The sequence below is a fragment of the Somniosus microcephalus genome, chromosome 14 (genome assembly GCF_052327205.1).
Source record: "Somniosus microcephalus isolate GS21.2 chromosome 14, FLI_Smic_1.0, whole genome shotgun sequence".
NCBI classification, from domain to species: Eukaryota; Metazoa; Chordata; class Chondrichthyes; order Squaliformes; family Somniosidae; genus Somniosus; species Somniosus microcephalus.
Window position 1 is genome coordinate 55,504,312 of NC_141000.1, and position 23,741 is coordinate 55,528,052.

Here is a 23,741-nt window from a genome sequence, read left to right on the forward strand (position 1 = left end):
ACACATTAAATGCTAATATTCCTCAGTGATTTCAGGGCCACTGGTTTTAAAACAGAATTCCAAGCTCTGCCAATACAATTTATGTGGGAATGTGGCTTTTCAATTTGAAATCCTTTGGGTGAAATCAAGAAGTATATTAAAGCAAGATAGAAATGGGGAGAATTTTGAAATTTTATGGAAAATTGAGACAATTCCTGAAAAACAGGAAAAATATGAATTTCCCAGCTAGATATTGTAAAGTGTACTTACAGGCGCAACCCTGCTGACCCACATAATATTCGCTCTCCTGTTTGATGAAGGGACTTTTCTTACCAGGTAGATAACTTCCTCAAAATACACAAGATTTGCAATTACAGCCATTAGAGTGAGAACACTGTATAAGATAATAGCAGGCACATTCAAATCTGTGGAAAGAAACAAAAGTTAGTTACTTTAAATGAGCTGTCTCCATTGTCATTTTGAGAAATAATTTCCTAAATGTAATTATTATGTTTATTTTTATTATTTGAATAAATGCTGGTCTTTTAAAAACAGGCTGTGGTGTATTTAAACTTCTGTAAGAATTGGCGCCTTTATTTAGGCCAGAATTTTCTGTGGTCCGTGCGGGTGCGATTGGAGGCGGGTCGGGTGGGAAATTTGAGAAATCTTGCAGCAGGTCAGGAACCTGCCGTCATCTCGCCCTCATGCGCCTTTCCCTCGGGCGCGTTTGCTGGTGCAGCAGCGACCCGAACGGCAGAGGCGGGCGAGCTAATTTAAATAATTATTAGGTACTTGTCTGACCCTTAAGCACCTTTTTTCACCCTACCTTTCAAATTTCCCTGGATGAGCATGGGAATCACATAGCTCGGGACCACGTCTGTGAGCCTGAGGCAGAAGTTGAGTGGCCATTGATCCAGCTCATTGGTGCACAGCATGAAATGTACAATAAAAACTCCAACGTCACAGCTGATCACTCTCCTAAGGCAGATGCTGTTGCTGGCTGCATTGTCAGCACAGATTTAGCTTTCTAGAGATTGTAACTGTTTCCAGCAACGTCAACATCCAATGTCACCTCATTGGTCGAGCCTATCACACCATTGACAGATTGCTTCTGTCATCTCTACTTGACCTGCCATCTATTCCATCAGCATGGATGCCATTTATACTGTGTCACCTTGGTCCTCAGAATCGGTCCATGATGAGCCCCAACACCTGCAGCACCAGGCACACCAGCAGCACCAACAACAACACCAACCTTCTCCTCAACCACCTGATGCTGCACAGGACAGAGGGCATCAGCACAGGGCTGCACCACGCCGGAGACAATACCACTGACACAGGGTTTATGGGCAGAGGATGAGCTTCCACAACATGACGGAGCAGCAGTGCAAAAGGAGGCTCAGGCTATTGCACCAGGTCGTCGCAGACATTTGCACATTACTGGAGGAAGACATGCAGCCTAGAGCAGCGGGTGGACATGCCTTACCAGTGGCTGTCAAAGTTACCACCGCCATCAATTTCTTCGCCTCAGGCTCCTTCCAGGGATCTGCAGCAGACATTTGCGGCATCTCGCAGTCAGCCGCCCACAGATGCATCACATAGGTCACCGATGTTCTCTTTGACAAAGTCAGCTAATTATATCAACTTTGCCACTGATGAAGCCAGTGCAACGGAGCAGGCGCTCGGCTTTGCCACTCTGGCTGGCTTCCCATGGGTGCTGGGCATCATCGACTGCACACATCTGGCCATCAGGGCACCCCATCATCATCCAGGATTCTTTGTCAACTGCAAGGGCTTCCACTCCCTCAATGTGCAGCTGGTCTGCAACCATAGGAAGATCATCATGCATGTGTGCCCAAAATTCCCTGGCAGCTGTCATGACTTTTCCGTCCTGCGCCAGTCCACCCTCCCTCAGCTCTTCACTCATCGAAGCATAGAAACATAGAAGATAGGAGCAGGAGTAGGCCATTCGGCCCCTCGAGCCTGCTCCGCCATTCAATGAGACCATGGCTGATCGTCCAAATTCAGTACCCTGTTCCTGCCTTCTCTCCATATCCCTTGATCCCTTTAGTCTTAAGAAATATATCCAACTCCTTCTTGAATATATTTAATGAATTGGCCTCCACCGCCCTCTGTGGCAGAGAATTCCACAGGTTCACCACTCTGGGTGAAGAAATTCCTCCTCATCTCTGTCCTAAATGGCTTACCCTTTATCCTTAGATTGTCACCCCTAGTTCTGGACTCCCCGACCATCGGGAACATCCTTCCAGCATCTAGTCTGTCTAGTCCTGTTAGAATTTTATAAGTTTCGATGAGATCCCCTCTCAATCTTCTAAACTCCAGCGAGTATAAGCCCAATCGACCCAATCTCTCCTCATACGTCATCCCTGCCATCCCAGGTATCAGCCTGGTGAATCTTCGCTGAACTCCTTCCATGGCAAGAACATCCTTCCTCAGATAAGGCGACCAAAACTGCACACAATACTCCAGATGTGGCCTCACCAAGGCCCTGTGCAACTGCAGCAAGACATCCTTGTTCCTGTACTCAAACCCTCTCGCTACGAAGGCCAACATACCATTTGCCTTCTTAACCGCCTTCTGCACCTGCATGCTTACCTTCAGCGAATTGTGCACAAGGACACCCAGGTCTCGTTGCACTTCCCCTTTTCCCAATCTATTGCTGTTCAGATAATAATCTGCCTTCATGTTTTTGCCACCAAAGTGGATAACCTCGCATTTATCCACATTATACTGCATCTGCCATGCATCTGTCCAATCACCCAACCTGTCCAAATCACACTGGAGTTTCTCTGCATCCTCCTCACAGCACACATGCCCACCCAGCTTTGTGTCATCTGCAAACTTGGAGATATTACATCTAGTTCCCTCGTCTAGATCATTAATATATATTGTGAATAGCTGGTTCCTAGCAACGATCCCTGCAGTACCCCACTAGTCATTGCCTGCCACTCGGAAAAAGACCCATTTATTCCAACCCTTTGCTTCCTGACTGCCAACCAGTTCTCTATCCAAGTCAGTACCTTACCCCCAATCCCATGCGCTTTAACTTTGCACGCTAATCTCTTATGCGGGACCTTATCGAAAGCCTTCTGAAAGTCCAAATACACCACCTACTGCCCTCCCTCAGCTGTTGAATCAGCACTCCTCCATGTTGAACACCATTTGGAAAAAGCACTAAGGGTAGCAAGGGCACACAATGTACTCTGGGTGGGGGACTTAAAAGTCCATCACCAAGAGTGGCTCAGTTCCACCACTACTGACCGAGTCCGAAAGGACATAGCTGCCAGTCTGGGCCTGCGACAGATAGTGAGAGAACCAACACGAGGTGCAAACCTACTTGACCTCATCCTCACCAATCTACCTGTTGCAGATGCATCTGTCGATGACAGCATTGGTAACAGTGACTACCGCACAGTAATTGTGGAGATGAAGTCCCATCTTCACACTGAGGACACCCTCCATCGTGTTGTGTGGCACTACCACTGTGCTAAATGGGATAGATTCAGAACAGATCTAGCAGCTCAAATCTGGGCACCCATGAGGCGCTGTGGGCCATCAGCAGCAGCAGAATTGTATTTCACCACAATCTGTAACCTCATGCCCCGGCATATCACAGAATCCCCACAGTGCAGATAGAGGCCATTTCGGCCCATCGAGCCTGCACCGACACATATCCCACCCAATCCCCGTAACCCCTACACCAACACCAACACATATCCCACCCTATTCCTGTAACCTCACGTATTTAATCCCCCTAACACTAAGGGTCAATTTATCATAGCCAATCAACCTAACCTGCACATCTTTGGACTGTGGGAGGAAACCGGAGCACCCGGAGAAAACCCACGCAAACACGGGGAGAATGTGCAAACTCCACACAGACAGTCGCCCGAGGCCGGATTTGAACCCGGGTCTCTGGTGCTGTGAGGCAACAGTGCTAACCACTATGCCACCGTGCTGCCCAGCCCATATAGCTCACTACCATTATCATCAAGCCAGAGAACCAACCCTGGTTCAATAAGGAGTGCAGAAGAGCATGCCAGGAACATCATCAGGCATACCTAAAAATGAGGTACCAACCTGGGGAAGCTGCAACACAGGACTACATGTATGCTAAACAGTGGAAGCCGCATGCTATAGACAGAGCTAAGCGATTCCACAACCAACGGATCAGATCAAAGCTCTGCAGTCCTGCCACATCCAGTCGTGAATGGTGGTGGACAATTAAACAACTAACGGGAGGAGGAAGCTCCATGAATATCCCCATCCTCAATAATGGCAGAGCCCAGCATGTGAGTGCAAAAGACAAGGCTGAAGCATTTGCAACCATCTTCAGCCAGAAGTGCCGAGTGGATGATCCATCTCGGCCTACTCCTGAGGTCCACACCATCACAGAAGCCAGTCTCCAGCCAATTCGATTCACTCCATGTGATATCAAGAAACTGAATGCACTGGAAATCACAAAGGCTTTTGGCCCTGACAATATCCTGGCTGTCATGCTGAAGACTTGTGCTCCAGAACTAGCTGCACCTCTAGCCAAGTTGTTCCAGTACAGCTGCAACACTGCATCTACCTGACAATCTGGAAAACTGCCCAGGTATGTCCTGTCCCCAAAAAGCAGGACAAATCTAATCCAGCTAATTAACGCCCCATCAGTCTAATCTCAATCATCAGCAAAGTGATGGAAGGTGTTGTCGACAGTGCTATCAAGCGGCACTTACTCACCAATAACCTGCTCATCGATGCTCAGTTTGCATTCCGCCAGTACCACTCAGCTCCAGACCTCATTACAGCCTTGGCCCAAACATGGACAAAAGAGCTGAATTCCAGAGGTGAGGTGAGAGTGACTGCCCTTGACATCAAGGCAGCATTTGACCGAGTGTGGCAACAAGGAGCCCTAGTAAAATTGAAGTCCATGGGAATCAGGAAGAAAACTCTCCACTGGCTGGAGTCATACCTAGCACAAAGGAAATTGGTTGTAGTTGTCGGAGGTCAATCATCTCAGCCCCAGGACATCGCTGTAGGAATTCCTCTGGGCAGCAACCTAGGCCCAACCATCTTCAGCTGCTTCATCCATGACCTTTCCTCCATCATAAGGTCAGAAGTGGGATGTTCGCTGATGACTGCACAGTGTTGAGTTTCATTTGCAATTCCTCAGATAATGAAGCAGTCCATGACAGCATACAACAAGACCTGGAGAACATTCAGGCTTGGGTTGATAAGTGGCAAGTAACATTTGCGCCACACAAGTGTTAGGCAATGTCTGTCTCCAACAAGAGCGTGTCTAACCACCACCCCTTGACATTCAATAGCATAACCATTGCCAAATCCCCCACCATCAACATCCTGGGGGTCACCATTGACCAGAAACTTAACTGGACCAGCCACATAAATACTGTGGCTACAGGAGAAGGTCAGAGGCTGGGTATTCTGTGGCGAGTGTCTCACCTCCTGACTCCCCAAAGTCTTTCCACCATCTACAAGGCACAAGTCAGGAGTGTGATGAAATACTCTCCACTTACCTGGATGAGTGCAGCTCCAACAACACTCAAGAAGCTCGACACCATCCAGGACAAAGTAGCCTGCTTGATTGGCACCCCATCCACCACCTTAAACATTCACTCCCTCCACCCCTGGCACACTGTGGCTGCAATGTGTGCCATCTACAAGATGCACTGCAGCAACTCGCCAAGACCTCTTCGACAGCACCTCCAAAATCCGCGACCTCTATCACCTAGAAGGACAAGGGCAGCAGGCGCATGGGAACACCACCACCTTCAAGTTCCCCTCCAAGTCACACACCATCCTGATTTGGAAATATATCGCCTTCATCATTGGGTCAAAATCCTGGAACTCCCTCCCTAACAGCACTATGGGAGTACCTTCACCACACAGACTGCAGCGGTTTAAGAAGGTGGCTCACCACCACCTTCTCAAAGGCAACTAGGGATGGGCAATAAATGCTGGCCCTGTCAGCGATGCCCACATCCCAGGAAAAATTCTGCTTCCTCTACTGTTTCTGGTCGAGCATTCCATATTCTAACAATCTTCTGTGTGAAGAAACTTTTCCTAACCTTTCCATTCTGTTGTAATTAGTGACAATAGGGATTAAAACATAAAAACATAAATCTTAAAAATACTATAACAGAAATTCAAAACTTTCACAATAACCACAGTGCACGTTACTAATGATCTGAACTTTCATTTGACTCATCTATCTGAACTATTCTGAACAATAACTTGCTGCCACACCACATTTCTTTTCTGCCTTTCCCAAATCAGTGAAGACAATTTGAAAGAGTTTAAAGGACTACTCCATAATAATGCACTATAATATTAATGTCTTGTGTTATTCTTAATGTTCAGCTATGCCCACATTAAATTGGAAAACTGGATCCTGTCAAGCATTTTTGGGGGAAAATCTTGAAACATATACCAAATATAATGCAAGTTTGGATATCTGTAAACCCATGTGTGGCTATTTTAGTGAGAATAGTTAATCTCCAAAAATGACCCTACAGATATGAATGGAATACTGTAGTATCAGCATATACATATCAGTAACTGTAAAGGGTCTCAAGATTATTCAGAAAAATGACAGTAAACTAAGAACACAAATAAATATCTAGTCAATGATGTGGTGAAAGGCAGGAATGTATTTGTTGGTGGAGATGTCAAGTCAATGGAAACTCTAAGGGCTAGATTTTCAGTATAGGCAGTTTTGGGGCGCTAGCTTTAGCGCCCGCCCGAAGTTAGCGCCCGCCCCAAAGTAGCGCCCCGTTGCCGGGAATTCAGTGGCTTCGCCCTAAGAGGTTGGTGGAGCGCTAAAAGAGGCGTTCCACTACTCTCTTTAGGCGCTAAGCCGGCGGTCCAGAGGGATAGCGCCCAGGCGGGGCGCAGCACGGGTGCGGTCATTTTTGCACTGACAGCAGACCCCGTGGTGCCGACCAGCTGTTAAAGGGGGAAGGGACGAATTGGTCTGCTGCCACGCCCTGCACACTGCAGCCTTGCAAAGAGGCCTCAACACTGCTGCTCAGCCCCAGGGAGTCATGGCAACGCCAGAGAAGGCCCGTCAGCGTGCCCTGCGCTTCTCAGAGGGTGATCTGGACATAATGGTCACAGCTCTGGAGGTGAGGCGCAAGATCTTGTTTCCAGAGAGTGGGAGGAATCCAACCCACCACGACTACACCAAAGCCTGGAAGCAGATCGCCCAGAGGGTGACGTTCACCGGCGAGGCCCCCAGGACCCACAAACAATGCCGTAAGAAATACAACGATCTGACCAGGATTGTGAGGGTGAGTAGCCTTTCCAGTCTCCTCCTCATTCTTGCATGTACACCTGACATGATGGGCAAAGGGACCTGAAAGTCCTTTTGGCCAGCCCTCAGCCAGCAGCATTGGGACAGTCATGAGCATCAAATGGCCATTCGGCACTCTACACTTTGGCCAAGCTATTCCACCATGGGAGGCAGTGCACACTACATCAGGGCTTCACTCTGTCCAAGCTATTCCACCATGGGAGGCAGTGCACACTACATCAGGGCTTCACTGCGCACTTACAGCCCGTCCTTTCTCTTGCAGGCTAAAGTAGCGTTTAATCGCCAGGCCCGTGCCAGGGGTGGCCGCGCCAAGCTGCAGAAGCTCACTCGGCTGGAGGAGCGCGTGTGTGTGCTCATGGGAGCCCGTGTGATTGTCCCCACAGCGTGCGGTGTATCCGACCCTCCACTGCCCGGCAATGGTAAGGACCTCGCCTTTTGGCCCTCTCGCGTCGCACTGGCCCATCCGAGCTACCTCCTTTGCCACTGTCCCACCAATGCGCTGAATCCCACCAGTCCTAACTCCCTCGCTGACGCCGTCTCCTCACTCTGAAGCTACTCTTGTGCATTCCTGCTTTCAGCTGGTGACGACCAGGACCCTGAGGCTGCCAGTGACAGCACCTCCAACCAGGAGGAGGAGGAGGAGCAAGCCGGACCTTCGGGGGAACAGTCACGTCCCGCAGGAGAGGAGGAAATGCTCGACACCTCCTCACTGGACGAGTGCCTGGAGGAACTGTCGCAGGGCAATGCAGCTTCTGGGACCAGTGGCGTCCAGCCACCCAGCAGCCGTGCGCGTGGCCCGCGGCCTTCCCCCCAAAGGGGGGAAGGATCAGAGGGGAGTGCTGCTGCTCGGCACACTCGCCGTCACCAACGCGGCAAGGGTCCCCTAGTTCGGCCCCCTCCTCCCCAGCGGGAGAGTCGCGACTCCAGTCCGGACACCTTCACTTCGGAGGAGGTGCGGAAGCTCGATCAGATGGCCGACGACTCGGACCGGCGCCACACGGAGCTCATGAGCGTGGTGGGGCGCATGCCTGAGGCCATCGAGTCGCTGGCGACCAGTGTGCGCGAGTTCGGGGCAGCAACTGCCGCGACTGGCCGCATGCTAACTGATGCCGTCAAGACCCTGGCGGATGTGATGCGCGCGCACACCAGGACCACAGGGCCACTCACTGCTGCCACACGCGCTGTCTCAGGCAGGCATCGCCAGGGCAGGCGCCGCGCTGGACCATCCCAGCAAGCCGGCCGTCGGCTGATTGCTGCGGATCCTGCAGTGCGGGCCCGGCCGAGTGCCACCGCGCCACAGCACCAGCCAGCGCATCCCAGACGCCAGCTGGCCCACATTGCGCCATCCGTCGCTGCCATTCCCCCTCTGGGGCGTCAAGGGCAAGCGGCTGCAGCTGATGGTGGCCAGGCTCAGGTGCGCCACTCAGGAGACGGCCCCTCGAGGCCCAAACGCCGTGTAGGCCGCCCCCCAGCGGCATCTGGCGGAAGGGCATCTGAGCCTCAGGCGCCTTCCCCCAGCCTCGCAGCAGCCACTGGGCAGAGCTTGCGAAGGAGCAGCAGGCAGGGCAGGGGAGGCAAAATGCTGGCCAAGGTCTCGCCCTCGCGGGCCACTCAGTAGAGGGTGTGGCCAGCTTTCCTTTAATATGGCGGTGGCCATCTTTATTTTGCCCATGGTTGTGCTTTTGGAGGGCTTTTTTTTTGCGTTAGGCCGATGTTGAGGCCCGGTTTCAATAAAGGTGGAGTGGCTCCTCCCCAGTTTGTGGGAGTGAGTCGTTTGTTGGGCTTTTTGTGGGGCCCGTTTATTGTTTTTGGGGATTCATGTGGGAAGGGCTTTTCATTTTTGTTTAATAAAAAATTATCTTTATTCATGCAGTCTCCATGGTTGTTCTTCTTAGTGTTTGTTGGCTTCGCCGGCTGAGGGCTTGCGGAGCGGCTGCATTCATCTTCCCTCATGGCCCCTGGCCATTCCCTGACAGGGGGCTTAGAAGTACCGTGTAATAAGGTGGCGTCGTGCGGCCCTTGGCCCTGGTCGCTCCCTCCTGGGAACGTACTCCTGCTCCTCCTCCTCCTCCTCATGCTCCTCCTCATGCTCCTCCTGCTCCTCCTCCTGAGGTGCTGGTCCAACGTCAGGTGGCAGTGCCTGAGTCCTGCGGATAGCCAGGTTGTGTAGCATGCAGCAAACCACCACAAATTGGGAGACCCGGTCCGGCGAATACTGGAGAGCTCCTCCGGAGCGATCAAGGCAGCGGAACTGCTGCTTGAGGACCCCAATAGTTAGCTCGATGATGTTGCGGGTGGTTTGATGGCTCTCGTTGTAGGCCTCTTCAGCAGCGGTCCTGGGCGCGCGGAGCGGGGTCATGAGCCAGGTGCACAAAGGATAGCCTTTGTCCCCGAGTAGCCATCCTCTTGGGGGAGGCTGTGCCTGGAACATGTCATGCACAGTACTCTGCCGCAGGATAAAGGCATCGTGGCTGCTGCCTGGGAAGCTGGCATTGACTGCCATGATGCGCTGCTTGTGGTCACAGACCAGCTGCACATTCAGAGAATGGTAGCCCTTCCTGTTGCGATACTGCTCGCCATGCTCCAGAGGGGCCCGCAAAGCCACATGCGTACAGTCAATGGCGCCCTGCACCAAGGGGAATTCCCCGAGTCTGGAAAATCCCAATGCGCGCTGATGCTGGCTCTCCAGGGCCATGGGGAAGGAGATGAATTGGCTTCTCCTTCTGAACAGTGCTTCGGTCACCTGGCGGATGCAGCGATGCGCGCCGTACTGGGAGATGTTTGCTATGTCCCCAGCAGCGTATTGGAAGGAGCCGGTGGCATAGAAGTTCAATGCCACTGTCACCTTCACTTCCACCGACAGAGACGTCCTGCACCTGAGCTTTGGCCGCAGATCTCGGCGAAGCAGGTGGCAGATCTCTGCAATCACCCCCTTTCGGAATCGGAGCCTTTTAACACATCGCGCGGCACTCATGTTTAGGTAGGAGCGCTGCTGGCGGTATAGCCTGACTGGGTAAGGCCTACGTGGCCGACGCCTGTAGCCCCCTCTGCCTCTAGCCAGGGCTGCCCCTCTCACAATGCGTCTGCGAGCCCTACGGACATGGAGCTGCAGCTCCGCGTTGGCACCCCATGCAACCCCCATCAAATCCTGGCAAACACTCTAATTTCCAAATGGCCACTTGCAGCGCTGTTGCCTGAGTCCAAAAATACCTGGCTCTTGCTGCTTGAAACCAGTTAGCTATCCTCCTTGTTGTGTCTCCAGAAATGCGTTGCACAAGACTGTTTTCTGAAAAAAGGATGGCCTTTATACTGGAGAGGACGTTCCCTTTAATTAGCGCCCCCCGGGGCCCGCGCTGGTTGTGTTGCGTTCCTTTTTCCAAACGCTCCGGCCGCCCGCCGCACAATGGGGCGGTCCGACTGAAGTTTGCAATCGGGGCGGCCAAAGGGCGTTGCACGAGGATGTGACGTCATTTTCTGCGCGCGCATCCGGGCGGGCGCTAAACTTTGCGCCGGCGCTAACGGGCAACTTAATTTGGGGCGGGGCGCAAACTGCGCTGCGCCCGGGCGCTACACGCATAGCGCCCGGAAATCACTTCTCTTAAGGCGCTAACTGCTGGCGCAAGCAACTGAAAATCTAGCCCAAAGAGTTTTAAATGAGGATCGATGAAGGAACAGTTACTGCAAGATAACAACAGAAAATGCTGGAAAAACTCAGCAGGCCAGGCAACACCCGTGGAGAGAGAAATAGAGTCAACGTTTCAGGTCGAAACCCTTCGTCAGGACTGAAAAAACACAGGAAATAAAACAGATTAAAAGGTCAGTTTGGGGGCTGGGAAATGGGGATGAAAGAACAAAGGAGAAGTGAAGAGACATTAAGAGGTATTCAAAACGAGACGAGATGGTGATAGGACTAGTAAAGAGACAAAAGACGGCTCTAGATGAGGTGTGAAATGCGCTGGCAGAATGAGAGACAGCTGCCATGTGGGAGAGAAAGAAAGGGGCAAGGGCCCAAAACAAAGGTGTTGTGTCTGTGTATAATAAGACACAGACTGCAGGAGAACGGTACAACAGGTGTTTACTCAACGTGGCTCACACACATTGAAGCTCCTTGTTGGCTTCTCATGGATGTGCTGGAATTGCTTACTCTCAACATCTCTTTATACGTTTGGTCTGAGCAAATCCAGGCGAGATCTTAACACTCGCCCCCCCATCACAGGATAGTAGATGTATGGAACAAATTCCCAGAGAATGCAATTGATTCAGAATCAATATTACAGGCCTTCAAGATAATGAGAGGTATAGATTCAGAATCAATTGCCAGATTTAAAATGTAGCTGGATCAATATGTGTTGAGAAGTAGGATTGAGGATCATAGAGGTATTTAATAACACGTCTTGATTTATTTTTCAGGTGAAAATAAATGAATGGCTGTGAAATTCGGCCCATTTGAGCTGGCCGTTAAGGCCGGTTTGGATGAAAAAATGGCAGCCGCCTCGCTTCTGCCCACTTCCGGCGGGTCCAGCGGCGGCTGTCATTTTGGGTAGGTCGGCAGTTCCCTGTTTTCTTTCTCCCTTCTTTTTTAAATAGTGGGGTTACATTTGCCACCCTCCACTCTGCAGGATGTAAAGTCTGTAGGTTGTGCAGTAAATAACTTCAGAGACTTTAGAAGTACAAACAAAACAGGTCTTTACTATTCAGAGGTCTGGGCGATTTCTGATCTAGTTAACGTATCACAACCCTTATATACTGGTGTGGTCACTATCGGTATTACAGTATACATGAGCCAATAAATAGTGCCACCCTAAAGTAGTGCTCTTAAAGGCGAACGGTCACATTCTATAGTTCCCTTAAAGGTAAACGGTTACATACACAACACTCCTCCCTTCCTAGCTTATTACTTACAGAATCCCGTTAAACATACAATCTTCAATTTTATATAGACAGTTTGCAGATATACTCTCGATGGAGTCAACGTCATATAACAGTTTACAGATATACTCTCGATGGAGTCAACGTCATATAACTTCATGTTTAACATAACATAATAACATATATAACTTCATGTCAAAACAGATCACAGATTCAGTCTCTGTGGAAAACAGTTCATAGATTCAGTCTCTGTGGTGTAGTCGGTTCACATTGCTGGAGTGACTCATTCAATAGTCCTTCCATGGATTTAACAGTTTGAACTTCCGAACTGAATTGGCTCCGTTCGGAGGGACCTCGTGTGTGATCTGGTAGAGGTAATAATGGTTCAGATGGGTCATCTTCTGTTTCGACTTTTCCTTTTCTGCTTCTTGGAGACTCTCTGGGCTCCACTGTCAGCTGCCAGCTGCATGCGCAGTTCCTCCTTCTCTTCCTCCTTTTTCCGTAGTAGAGCCACCTTCTCCCGATGTTCCGTAGACTTTCGGTGCTCCTCCATGATTTCTGTATGGTGGGAGTCGAAGTTACAAGTTGGGCAGGACAGGACATAGTAATATTCGGTGTCGTCCTGAGCTAGGCCAGCGAGAGGGTCTTCTATGTCCTCCCTACCCAGCTGGACGTCAGCCAGCTTTTGTTCCAAATCCAGACATCTTTCCTGAAGAGACTTCTTCACGTGTTCCGCTTCCTCTAACTTTTTCTGGGCTTTCAGCAAGTTGTTTACTAATGACCTCATTTGTGATTTTAATACTTCAACTTCCTTTGGAGATTGATTGATCGGACTATTCAATCCCTCTACCGGAGCAGTTGTTTCAGCGTTCTGTTGTTCAACCTTGACATGAGTCAGCGTACTTTTGGTATCTAAGGGTTGCTCTGCTGCCATCTTCTCAGTCTGTGTTGCAACCTCGGCTATTTCAATAACTTTTGAGAGCTCCAAACCCTTCTCCTCTGACGATTTAAGCTCATGTTCATGGCCCATTCTTACGGTCTCTGTGTTTCTTACAGTTCCCTTTTCTTCCACTGAAAAGATTTCCAGTTGCATCTGTTCTTCAAGTCGTTGGACCTCGGCCATTGCCGCTTCATATTTATTTTGTGTTTCCTTTAATAATTTAACGAGTTCTTGGACATCCTGTATTCCCTGTTCTGGTATGTCTTCCACCACTAATTTTTTTTCTATGGATTGAATCCCTAACGATGAGTCAGCCTCGGCCTGAAGCTCATCAAACATTTCCTGCAGACTTTGTAATTCTTGCTTATGGTCAACCTTTAGTCGTTCATGTTCAACCTTTAGTTGCTCATATGCTTTCACTAACACGAGCTTTTCGGAAGTTGCCAAGTTAACCCCTTCCAGGATTGTAGTCCGAGCCTGTTCATACTGTTCTTTCAACTCGTTACACTCTGCTTGCAACAAGTCGTAGAGGTGAACTGGAATACCATCCTGACTTCCTGAAGATTCCTCTTCCTTTGGATCGTTCTGTGTATATTCTAGTTCCTGAACAGCCTCAGGGAGATGTGATTGGTACTTGGCCACGATGGCTCTATGGTCGCTCTCTGCTTGAGCGAGCTGTCTCTGTTGTCTTTCCAGGGACTCCCATTCGGTGTCCCAGAACTTTTTCATCTTTTCCATCTCTTGTACGAGACGGGCACTCAACTGTTCTAATTGTCGTTGTACTTTGACATAACGTTGAGTTCTAGCCCTGTGTTCCTCCGTAATGCATATGTCTGTAGCTTGAACAGACTCAGAATTCTCTGTCTTTATGCACGCCATCGATTTCCCAACCTTAGTCCGTGAGTTCATGTTAACCTTGTTTTTCATACATAAGCTGGACTTATCGTCTTCCGGCTCGGAGTCTGAGCTGTTTGTCTGCACCGAGTCCTCACTCGTCAGTGCTTGTCGGTAGTGCCATTCCATGTCTATTTTCTTGATCCACTCCCGTCCCAGAAGTGGTGGTCCTCCCTCAGGTAGTACGTACAGATACATTCGTGGGTGTTCTTTACCCCTATCTCTCACCTTGACTCGTATTTTTCCCAGGGGGTATACATGATGCCCCGTGTATGTCTGTAATACGAATTTGGTATTTCTTAAGGGTATGTGAGAGAATAGCCGGTGATAGTCCTTTTGGTTGATGACGGATACAGCTGATCCCGTGTCCAGCTCCATTCGTACTTGGACTCCCGCTATTTTTAGTGTGACCCAGATCAACTGTAGATCAGTTACTTTACCCACATTGTGGATTCTCAGACTATCCAGCTCCTGGCTGTTTGGGTCTGAGTCTGAATTTTGTTCGTCTGAACTCTTTTCAGCCACCTGATGCACCTTGTTGTACTTTCCTTGTGGTGGTGGTTTCCTTTGCTTGTTGGTCTTCTTTCCGGACCTGCATACCCTCGCGATGTGACCCAGTTTGCCACATTTCCTGCACTCTTGGTTCTTAAACCAGCACTGATTCTGGTCGTGCGTTGTCTTTCCACAACGGTAGCATTTGGAAGTACTTGCTGTAATTTGGTCCACCCCGAGTGCCGTCGCCTTTAGCTGCATTTCCGCCGTCCCTTTCGCTGCGGCTTCGTGCGATGAAGCTATGAGGACAGCCCTGTCCAGTGTGAGGTCGTTTTCTTCCAGAAGTCGCTTCTGCGTGCTTTCTTTGGACAATCCGCATACGAACTTGTCCCGCAGCGCCTCTGTCAAATTCCCTCCAAACTGGCAGTATTTCGCTAGCTTACGCAGTTCGACTAAGTATTCCGCATTGCTTTCATCTTGCCTCTGGGTTCTGGCGTAAAATTTAAATCGTTCAGCCAGCATCAACGGTGTGGGGTTCAAGTGATCCTTCAACACTGTTACGATCTCTTCGAAGGTCTGGTCCACTGGTTTAACTGGTGCTATTAGATGTTTCAAAAGCCCGTATGTTTTTGCTCCCATCGAATTTAACAAAGTTATTGCCTTGTCGTCATCCTCAATTTCGTTGGTTACGCAATATATTTCTATGCGTTCCACATACGTGGCCCAGTCTTCTATTTCTGCATTAAAGTCATTAATATTTCCTCGCTTAGGCATCTTCTTCTCTTTTTGAGAACAGTACAAGTATTACTTTACTTATTATTAATTTTCTTCTCTTCCTCAGAACACCACAAGTATTGCTTTACTTATACTTATTTTCCCTCTCTTCTTGAGAACACACCAGCCTTTCTGAAAAATCTTATTACTTTTCTGAAATTCTTAATAATTTCCAAGATGGCGGTTTCCCGCTTCTTCCTTCTTCTTCAGCGGTTTTCCCCGAAAAATGGCAGCTTTCCCGCGCTTCTCGCTCTCCCCGCCCACTTTAATGGCGGTTTTCCCGCGCTTGACGGTCTTCACCCGGTCCCCCGACGCCGTCTGTCAGCCCGAGTGCGGCCCTTATCTATAATGCGATCGCTGGATCGTGAAGCGGCTGCCGGCCCTTATCTGTAGATCTGATCGCTCTCGCGGCTCTCGGCCCTTATCGGGAGATGCGATCGCTGGCTTGCAACGCCTCCCGCTCGGCTCTGGCTACCCCGCTCGCGCGGCTCTCGGCTTTGACACTCCCGCGCCTACTCGCAGGCTCAGCGCTTCGTGGCAGCGGTTGCTGCACGGCTTCTCACACTGCCCGCAGTCCGGCTGTCACCCGACGCCGTTGGACCCGAATGCTTTGCCCTTCTCCTCCAAATACTTCTACCCTGTTTTTTTATTTATTTGTTTTAATTTTTTTTTCCTACTCACAGTCTCTTCGGCCGCCTTGTTTTAGGCTGATTGGCTCGCTCAAGATGTGGTAGCAGGGTAATCTGTGCCTGTTGCTGCCGCAGCTTTGCTGTTAATCTTCCAGCTTCCAGTAAGTACTATACTTTTAGTAGACGGAGCCTCGTGTTTTCTTTTTGAAGCTCTCTGTTACTGGTTAGTCTTGCCGCAGGGTACGATCGGACTCGTCGCCACTGTAAAGTCTGTAGGTTGTGCAGTAAATAACTTCAGAGACTTTAGAAGTACAAACAAAACAGGTCTTTACTATTCAGAGGTCTGGGCGATTTCTGATCTAGTTAACGTATCACAACCCTTATATACTGGTGTGGTCACTATCGGTATTACAGTATACATGAGCCAATAAATAGTGCCACCCTAAAGTAGTGCTCTTAAAGGCGAACGGTCACATTCTATAGTTCCCTTAAAGGTAAACGGTTACATACACAACACAGGAACTGTTCCATAATCTATAATTTGGAAGATGACAACCAATGCAGCCACTATTTCCATGGCTACCTCTTTTAGTACTCTGGGATGCAGATTATCAGGCCCTGGGGATTTATCAGCTTTCAGTCCCATTAATTTCTCCAGCACTATTGTTTTACTAATACTAATTTCCTTTAATTCCTCCTTTTCACTAGACCCTTGGTTCCCTAGCATTTGTGGGAAGTTATTTGTGTCCTCTTCCGTGAAGACAGAACCAAAGTATTTGTTTAATTGCCATGCCATTTCCTTGTTCCCCATTATAAATTCTCCCATTTCTGACGGTAAGGGACCTACATTTGTCTTCACTAATCTTTTTCTTTTTATATACTTGTAGAAGCTTTTACAATCTGATTTTATGTTCCTTGCAAGTTTACTCTCATACTCTATTTTTCCCCTCTTAATCAATCTCTTGGTCCTTTTTTGCTGAACTCTAAACTGCTCCCAATCCGCAGGCTTGCTACTTTTTCTGGCAAATTTATATGACTCCTCTTTGGATCTAATACTATCCTTAATTTCTTTTGTTAGCCATGGTTGGGCCGCATTTCCTTTTGTGTTTTTGCACCAGAAAGGAATGTATAACTGTTGCAATTCATGCATTCGTTCCTTAAATGTTACTCATTGTCTATTCACCGTTATGCCTTTTAATGAAGCTCCACAATCTATCATAGCCAACTCACTCCTCATACCATCGTAGTTTCCTTTGTTTAGATTTAGGACCCTAGTTTCGGATTAGACTTCTTCACTTTCCATTTTATGTAGAATTCTATCATGTTATGGTCACTCTTCCCTAAAGGACCCTGCACAACAAGATTATTAATTAACCCCTTTTCATTGCACAATACCCAATCTAGGATAGCCTGTTCCCTAGTTAGCTCCTCAATGTACTGGTCTAAAAAAAAATCTCGTACACACTCCAGGAATTCATCCTCCACAGTATTATTGCTAATTTGGTTTGGCCAGTCTATATGTAGATTAAAGTCATCCATGATTACTGTAGTACCCTTGTTACATGCATCTCTAATTTCCTGTTTGATGCCATCCCCTACATTACCACTACTGTTTGGAGGCCTATAGACAACTCCCACCAATGTTTTCTGCCCCTTGGTGCTTCTTAGCTCCACCCAGACTGATTCTACATCTTGATTTTCTGAGCCAATATCCTTTCTCACTATTGCTCTGATTTCATCCTTTACTAACAACACCACCCCACCTGCTTTTCCTTTTCCTTTTTGCCTGTCCTTCCTAAATATCGAATATCCTTGGATATTCAGCTCCCAGCCTTGGTCACCATGCAGCCATGTCTCCGTAATCGCAATTATATCGTATCTGTTTACTTCTATTTGCGCTGTTAATTCATCTACCTTATTTTTTGAGGATGTAACTGGTAAAATAGATAAGGGAGAACCAGTGGATGTGGTGTATTTGGACTTTCAGAAGGCTTTCGATAAGGTCCCACACAAGAGATTAGCGTGCAAAATTAAGGCACATGGGATTGGGGGCAAGGTATTGACTTGGATAGAGAACTGGTTGGCGGACAGAAAGCAAAGAGTTGGAATAAACGGGTCGTTTGCCGAGTGGCAGGCAGTGACTAGTGGGGTACCGCAAAGATCGGTCCTAGGACCCCAGCTGTTCACAATATATATTAATGATCTGGACGAGGGAATTGGATGTAATATCTCCAAATTTGCAGACGACATAAAGCTGGGCGGGAGGGTAAGCTGCGAGGAGGATGTCGGGAAACTCCAGTATGATTTGGACAAGTTGGGTGATTGGGCAGAAACATGGCAAATGCACTATAATGTGGATAAATGTGAGGTTATCCTCTTTGGTGGCAAAAACAGGAAGGCAGATTATTATTTGAATGGCAATAGATTGGGAGAAGGGGAAGTGCAAAGAGACCTGGGTGTCCTTGTGCACCAGTCGCTGAAGGTAAGCATGCAGGTGCAGCAGGCAGTTAAGAAGGCAAATGGTATGTTGGCCTTCGTAGCAAGAGGGTTCGAGTACAGGAACAAGGATGTCTTGCTACAGTTGTACAGAGCCTTGGTGAGACTGCACCTTGAGTATTGTGTGCAGTTTTGGTCACCTTCCCTGAGGAAGGACGTTCTTGCCATGGAGGGAGTGTAGCAAAGATTCACCAGGCTGATACCTGGGATGGCAGGAATGACGTATGAGGAGAGATTGTGTCGATTGGGCTTATACTCACTGGAGTTTAGAAGATTGAGATGGGATCTCATCGAAACCTATAAAATTCTGTCAGGTCTGGACAGACTAGATGCAGGAAGGATGTTTCTGATGGCCGGGGAGTCCAGAACCAGGGGTCATAGTCTAAGGATAAGGGGTAAGCCATTTAGGACTGAAATGAGGAGGAATTTCTTCACCCAGAGAGTGGTGAACCTGTGGAATTCTCTGCCACAGAGGGCGGTGGAGGCCAGTTCATTAAATATATTCAAGAAAGAGTTGGATATGTTTCTTGAGGCTGAAGGGATCAAGGGATATGGGGAAAAGGCAGGGACAGGGTACTGAATTTGGATGATCAGCCATGATCACATTGAATGGCGCAGCAGGCTCGAAGGGCCGAGTGGCCTACTCCTGCTCCTATCTTCTATGTTTCTATGTTTCTATGTTATTACGAATGCTTCATGCATTCAGATACAGTGCCTTTAGATTTGTCTTTTTAAAATTTTTAGCATGAATTTTGCATGCTACCTGCACCACTTTGAATGGGCATGGGCACATCGTGCTTTCCGCTGCCCACGCCCGCTTTTGGGCCAAATCGAATTTCACCCCCAGTGTCTCTAAAGTCAGGGATGAACAGGTGGTGAGGGGAATCCATGACAGAGTAATCATCACAAGACTCCAGATGGAGCAGGCTTGATGGGCTAAAGGGTCTTTTCTTACGTTGTTAAGATGCTACCAATAGCTAAACATTCTTTCACCATGTGAAGGATTTTTGTACTTTACTTGGATTAATTACCTGCTAAAGGAGTGGAGTTTGGTTAAAAGAACCATGAAACTGACTGCTCAAGTGGGCATGCTGGGAAAGTGGACCAAATTCGATAAGTGTTATGCAGACTATCTGGAAGGCTACAGTTAGGCCTTGAGAGACTGTGGGAAACCATCGTAAACGCCAGGTGCTGTTTTGTAACATCAGTCTGTGTCCCCTTGGGAAAGAGAGAATGGAAAATTACAGAAAGAGGTTATTTTTGTCAGCACGAATAGTATAAGAGGCAATCCACAAGACCGACCAGGGATCAGTGCAGATGTTAGACCAGAAGAATGGGACACTGGATGTCGGTGGAGAATTAACCTGTCAGTGTTCACGAAGCACAATCAACCATTCTAAGTTTCGAATTGCATTACTGACTTAAAGGTTGTATGCATCTCTATCTGTAAACCTATACTGTTAATAAAACCATTAGTTAGAAAAGTTTAAAAGTTTTGGTTGATCTCACCTCTGATTACCCTAAAGAGTTAAGAGAGTAAAAACAAATACCTTACACATGGGACAGCTTTTATCTTACCTTACATGTAAAATTATTATATTCTGTACGTGGAGGCCAGCAGTAATTATGGGGATTAATTGATATTTTGGATTTTGCTGGATAATTTTTAAGGAACAGGGAGTAATTATACAGACTCAGGAGATTAAATTGGTGCAATAGAATCCTTGAAGGTATGCACAGTACGTGATCTGCTGAAGAAGTGCACTCGATGGATTGTATGGCCATTGCTTGCTCCATGTTTTTTTAATTCACTGAGTGGAATGAGCCAGGACAAACAAAATAAGCTTTATATAATTAGGTGGTTAATTGTAAATTACTAATAAGGAGCAACACTGAGGCATGTTAATAATTTCCAAATAATAAAATAATGTCGGAAATGTATCTAGATCAGTATTAGATATGTGACGTCAACCACCTAAACTAGGTATCCTTTGCTGTGTCTATTTTTAACTTTAAAAAAGAGTTATGAACAACTTCGATTGGCAAATAATAATTACATTAATGCATGTCTTGTAAATATGAACCAGGATTTCTAGGATATAAAAAATTGTTGAAATATTTACTTCAGATATCAAAAGTGACAGTAATTTTAAATTAAACTATTAAATCAATTTTTACTGACGGTGACTGGAATTAGGGGTTGAAATGACCATGTAATCTCTCCTACTATTTAAATTTTTCCATTGCTAAATCACCAACAAGAATTGTTAAGAATTTCTCGATCACAGTGGGACGTCTGGTAACTGAAATTTGACTGCGAGTAAAGCAAAGATCTTTGCCAGAAAGGGACTATCATATAATCAAAGACCTGCTGAACCTGTAGAGATTGTATCCCAAGGCTGTTTCATGGTTTTCCATTACCATGGAAGAATGCACAGAATCTCAGAAAATGAACCCTAAAGCAAGAGGAAAAAATCCGAGGATCCCATGAAATCAAACAGAATGTGACTTACTCAGTCACTTTGAACTAGTGGCCCAGTTCTTATCTAAAGGCTTAGGTAAAGTAAGTATCTATTTTACTATATATCACAACTAGTATTGTAATCTTGGCTGCTCTCTGTTTGAAGATTCATTAGAAAATGTGATTCTTTTTGTCAAAGACACAACGATATACACTAAACTACACCTTTTTACCTTATATTCTTTTTATTGGCTGGTAACTCCTGAGCTGTGTAACATGTTAATCATTTACGGGGAATATCTGTTTGAACCTTGCAGCCATAAATCTGTTCAGTACAAACTCTTACCTGATTTCAAATAAAAGGTTAATTGCCCATAACTAATGAAAGTGATACAAGTATTACAACAAAAGGTCTCAGAACTGCATCAACATTGCTGTACTTACTTCCTGCTGATTTAAATCATTTAAGGACTACAATAGAATCTCTGAATCAAATTGACATATCGGGGGAAAAATTCAGTTGGATTGCGCCTCCCGTTAACGCCTTAAGAGGGCGCTAATGGGGCACAAAGCAACTAGCGCCCGGGTGCGTTGATGTTTGCGCCGCTCACGAAATTAACTGGACATTTTGTGGCGGCGCTAAACACTACCGCCATGATCTCCTGCGCTGGCAGATCGTGATGTCAGTCGAGTGTGCAATGCCCCGGTAGCGCCCCGGGACAGATATTGAGTGGCGCCCCCTGCCTTACCGCCTGCCGCTAGCAATGACAGGTTGAGGGGAGCATTCGCTATTTAAAGGTGACTGCTTCCTGCCTTTTTTTGTTGGTGACATTTTTGCACTACACATTCTGAGAGAGAGAGAGAGACTTCTGGAGAGATTCAACGCTGTGTGAAGGAGTTTTCCTTGTTTGTTGCGTGGGGCCTTGGTCTGCCGCGAGGTCTCCGATGGTGTGTTACTTCTTCGAGAGGGAGAACTGCTTCGAGATGCTTCTTCTTGGACTGGGCTGAACTTGATGACTTGATTTGAGATGAATGATGAACCGAACTTCCTCCAGCACTGCTTTCTTGAACTCTTTTCTTCCACTCCCTCTGTGAGAGACAGGCCTTCAATTATACGGATTGAGGCCTGCTAATCTGCGCGCCAAATCAGTTCTGGCTTATTGTTAGTTTTGGCAGGCTCGTTAACATTGATTGGTATGAATTGCTTAATTGGTTTCGGGATAGTTCCATCGATCTTAAGTTGTTTTAAGAACGTGTAAAGTGGTTTCGGGATGGTCCCATCGATTGTTTAACCTCTTGTTTTATTGCAGTAAAGTTGTCTTTTCCTGTGGGGGCCAAGGTTCTTTTGTTGGTTGGTGGCATGTTTTGCATTATGCAAGGTTTTGGATCATTCTGTAATTTTGGTGGGAATTGCTTTTTCCGTTGGTCTATTGTCAGTATGTAAAATGACTGAGACAGTCTAGATATTCCCCAGACAGCTCAGTTAATGCCAATACCCAAAACTGTCCATTTACAGAGGCCAATCCCAATTCTCTTGTTGTAGCCTTTTTCCTTCCACAGGCTCGAACATGCTTTTTAAAAATGAAACCAAAATCCTGGGGTCTTTGATTTTAAATCTCCCTTAGGCCCAATATTCTTATACCATTCTGACATGGTTTATTAACAGTCCAAAAATCCCTTCTTTAGGGTAATCTTCTTGGTTTTGGGGGATCTGCTGAATTTTGAGAATCTTACAATTCCATTTGTCCACATGTCTCTGGGATTTCTCCGGAGTAGCTTTTTAACTCTACGGTACTCTTTGTAAATGGTATTTGATTAAACTTACTCTCATATGTGTCCTTACTCATGATAGAGCAGTCCACCGCCGTGTCGATACACACATCAATATGCTCGTTGATCAAAAGTTTTATACGGAAGACTTTCTTATGACTGCTAGCGTTGCCGCTAGTGGCGTAGATACTGTAGATGTCTAGTTCTTCAACATCCGGTGTGTTTGCTTCAATATTGTGAATTCCTCCCTTTTGTTGTCACAGCTTTGCATTGCCACTAGAATGGTTCTTACTTACTGCTTTAGATCTAGCTCTGCATGATGTTGAAATATGTTCTTGTTTTTGGCAGTGAAAACACCGCATTTCTGTATTGGCAGGACTGCGGTGAGTGACTTCCATTTTAGTGATAACAATTCACCAACATGTTTTTGACTCGGTCTCACAGCTTTAGGTTCGACAGTGGCTTTGTGACTGTAGACCTCAGCTGCACTACTCACTTGAGTTGGACAGAGCTCCCTAGCATTCTTAGACACCATCTCCATATATAGGGCAATTTTGCATGCTATGTCAAATGTTAGATTCAGAGGCTTCACTAACTTGGACTGTGTGCGCTCATCCACCAGTCCACACATAAACTTATCTCGCAACGTACGGTCCAAAAATGTGCTGAAGTTACAATACAAAGACAGGTCCTTAAGAGCTACAATGTACTCACTGATGGTTTCACTTTGTTTTTTGTTTCTGGTACCAGACTTATAGCTCTTTGCTATTTCTAACGGCTTTGGGTCAAAATGGTCCTCGAGTTCCTCGACAATGACTTCAAGCGATGCATCCTTCGCTTTCCCAGGCACGAGTAGGTTTGTGAAAGTTCTGTAGACATCTGGCCCGATCTCCGTTAGAAAAATTGCTTTCTTCCATTCGTGAATTACTTTATTTTGAGCTGGAACATTCTCATCTGCACCTTCAGTCTCAATAATGCTATTGGCCTTAAAAAACATCTCCATGCACTCAATGTAAGAACTGAATGGTTCCTCGGTCATACATGGCAGGGCTTCCGATGAATCCCGTAGGCATGGCCATGATTGTCCCTGTTGTGTCC

At 47.1% G+C, this 23,741-nt stretch overlaps 1 pseudogene; it reads right to left on the reverse strand.

Annotated features, from left to right (window-relative positions):
• LOC147107499 (organic solute transporter subunit alpha-like) overlaps positions 1 to 23,741 on the reverse strand; it is a 98,410-nt pseudogene that overhangs the window by 49,950 nt on the left and 24,719 nt on the right.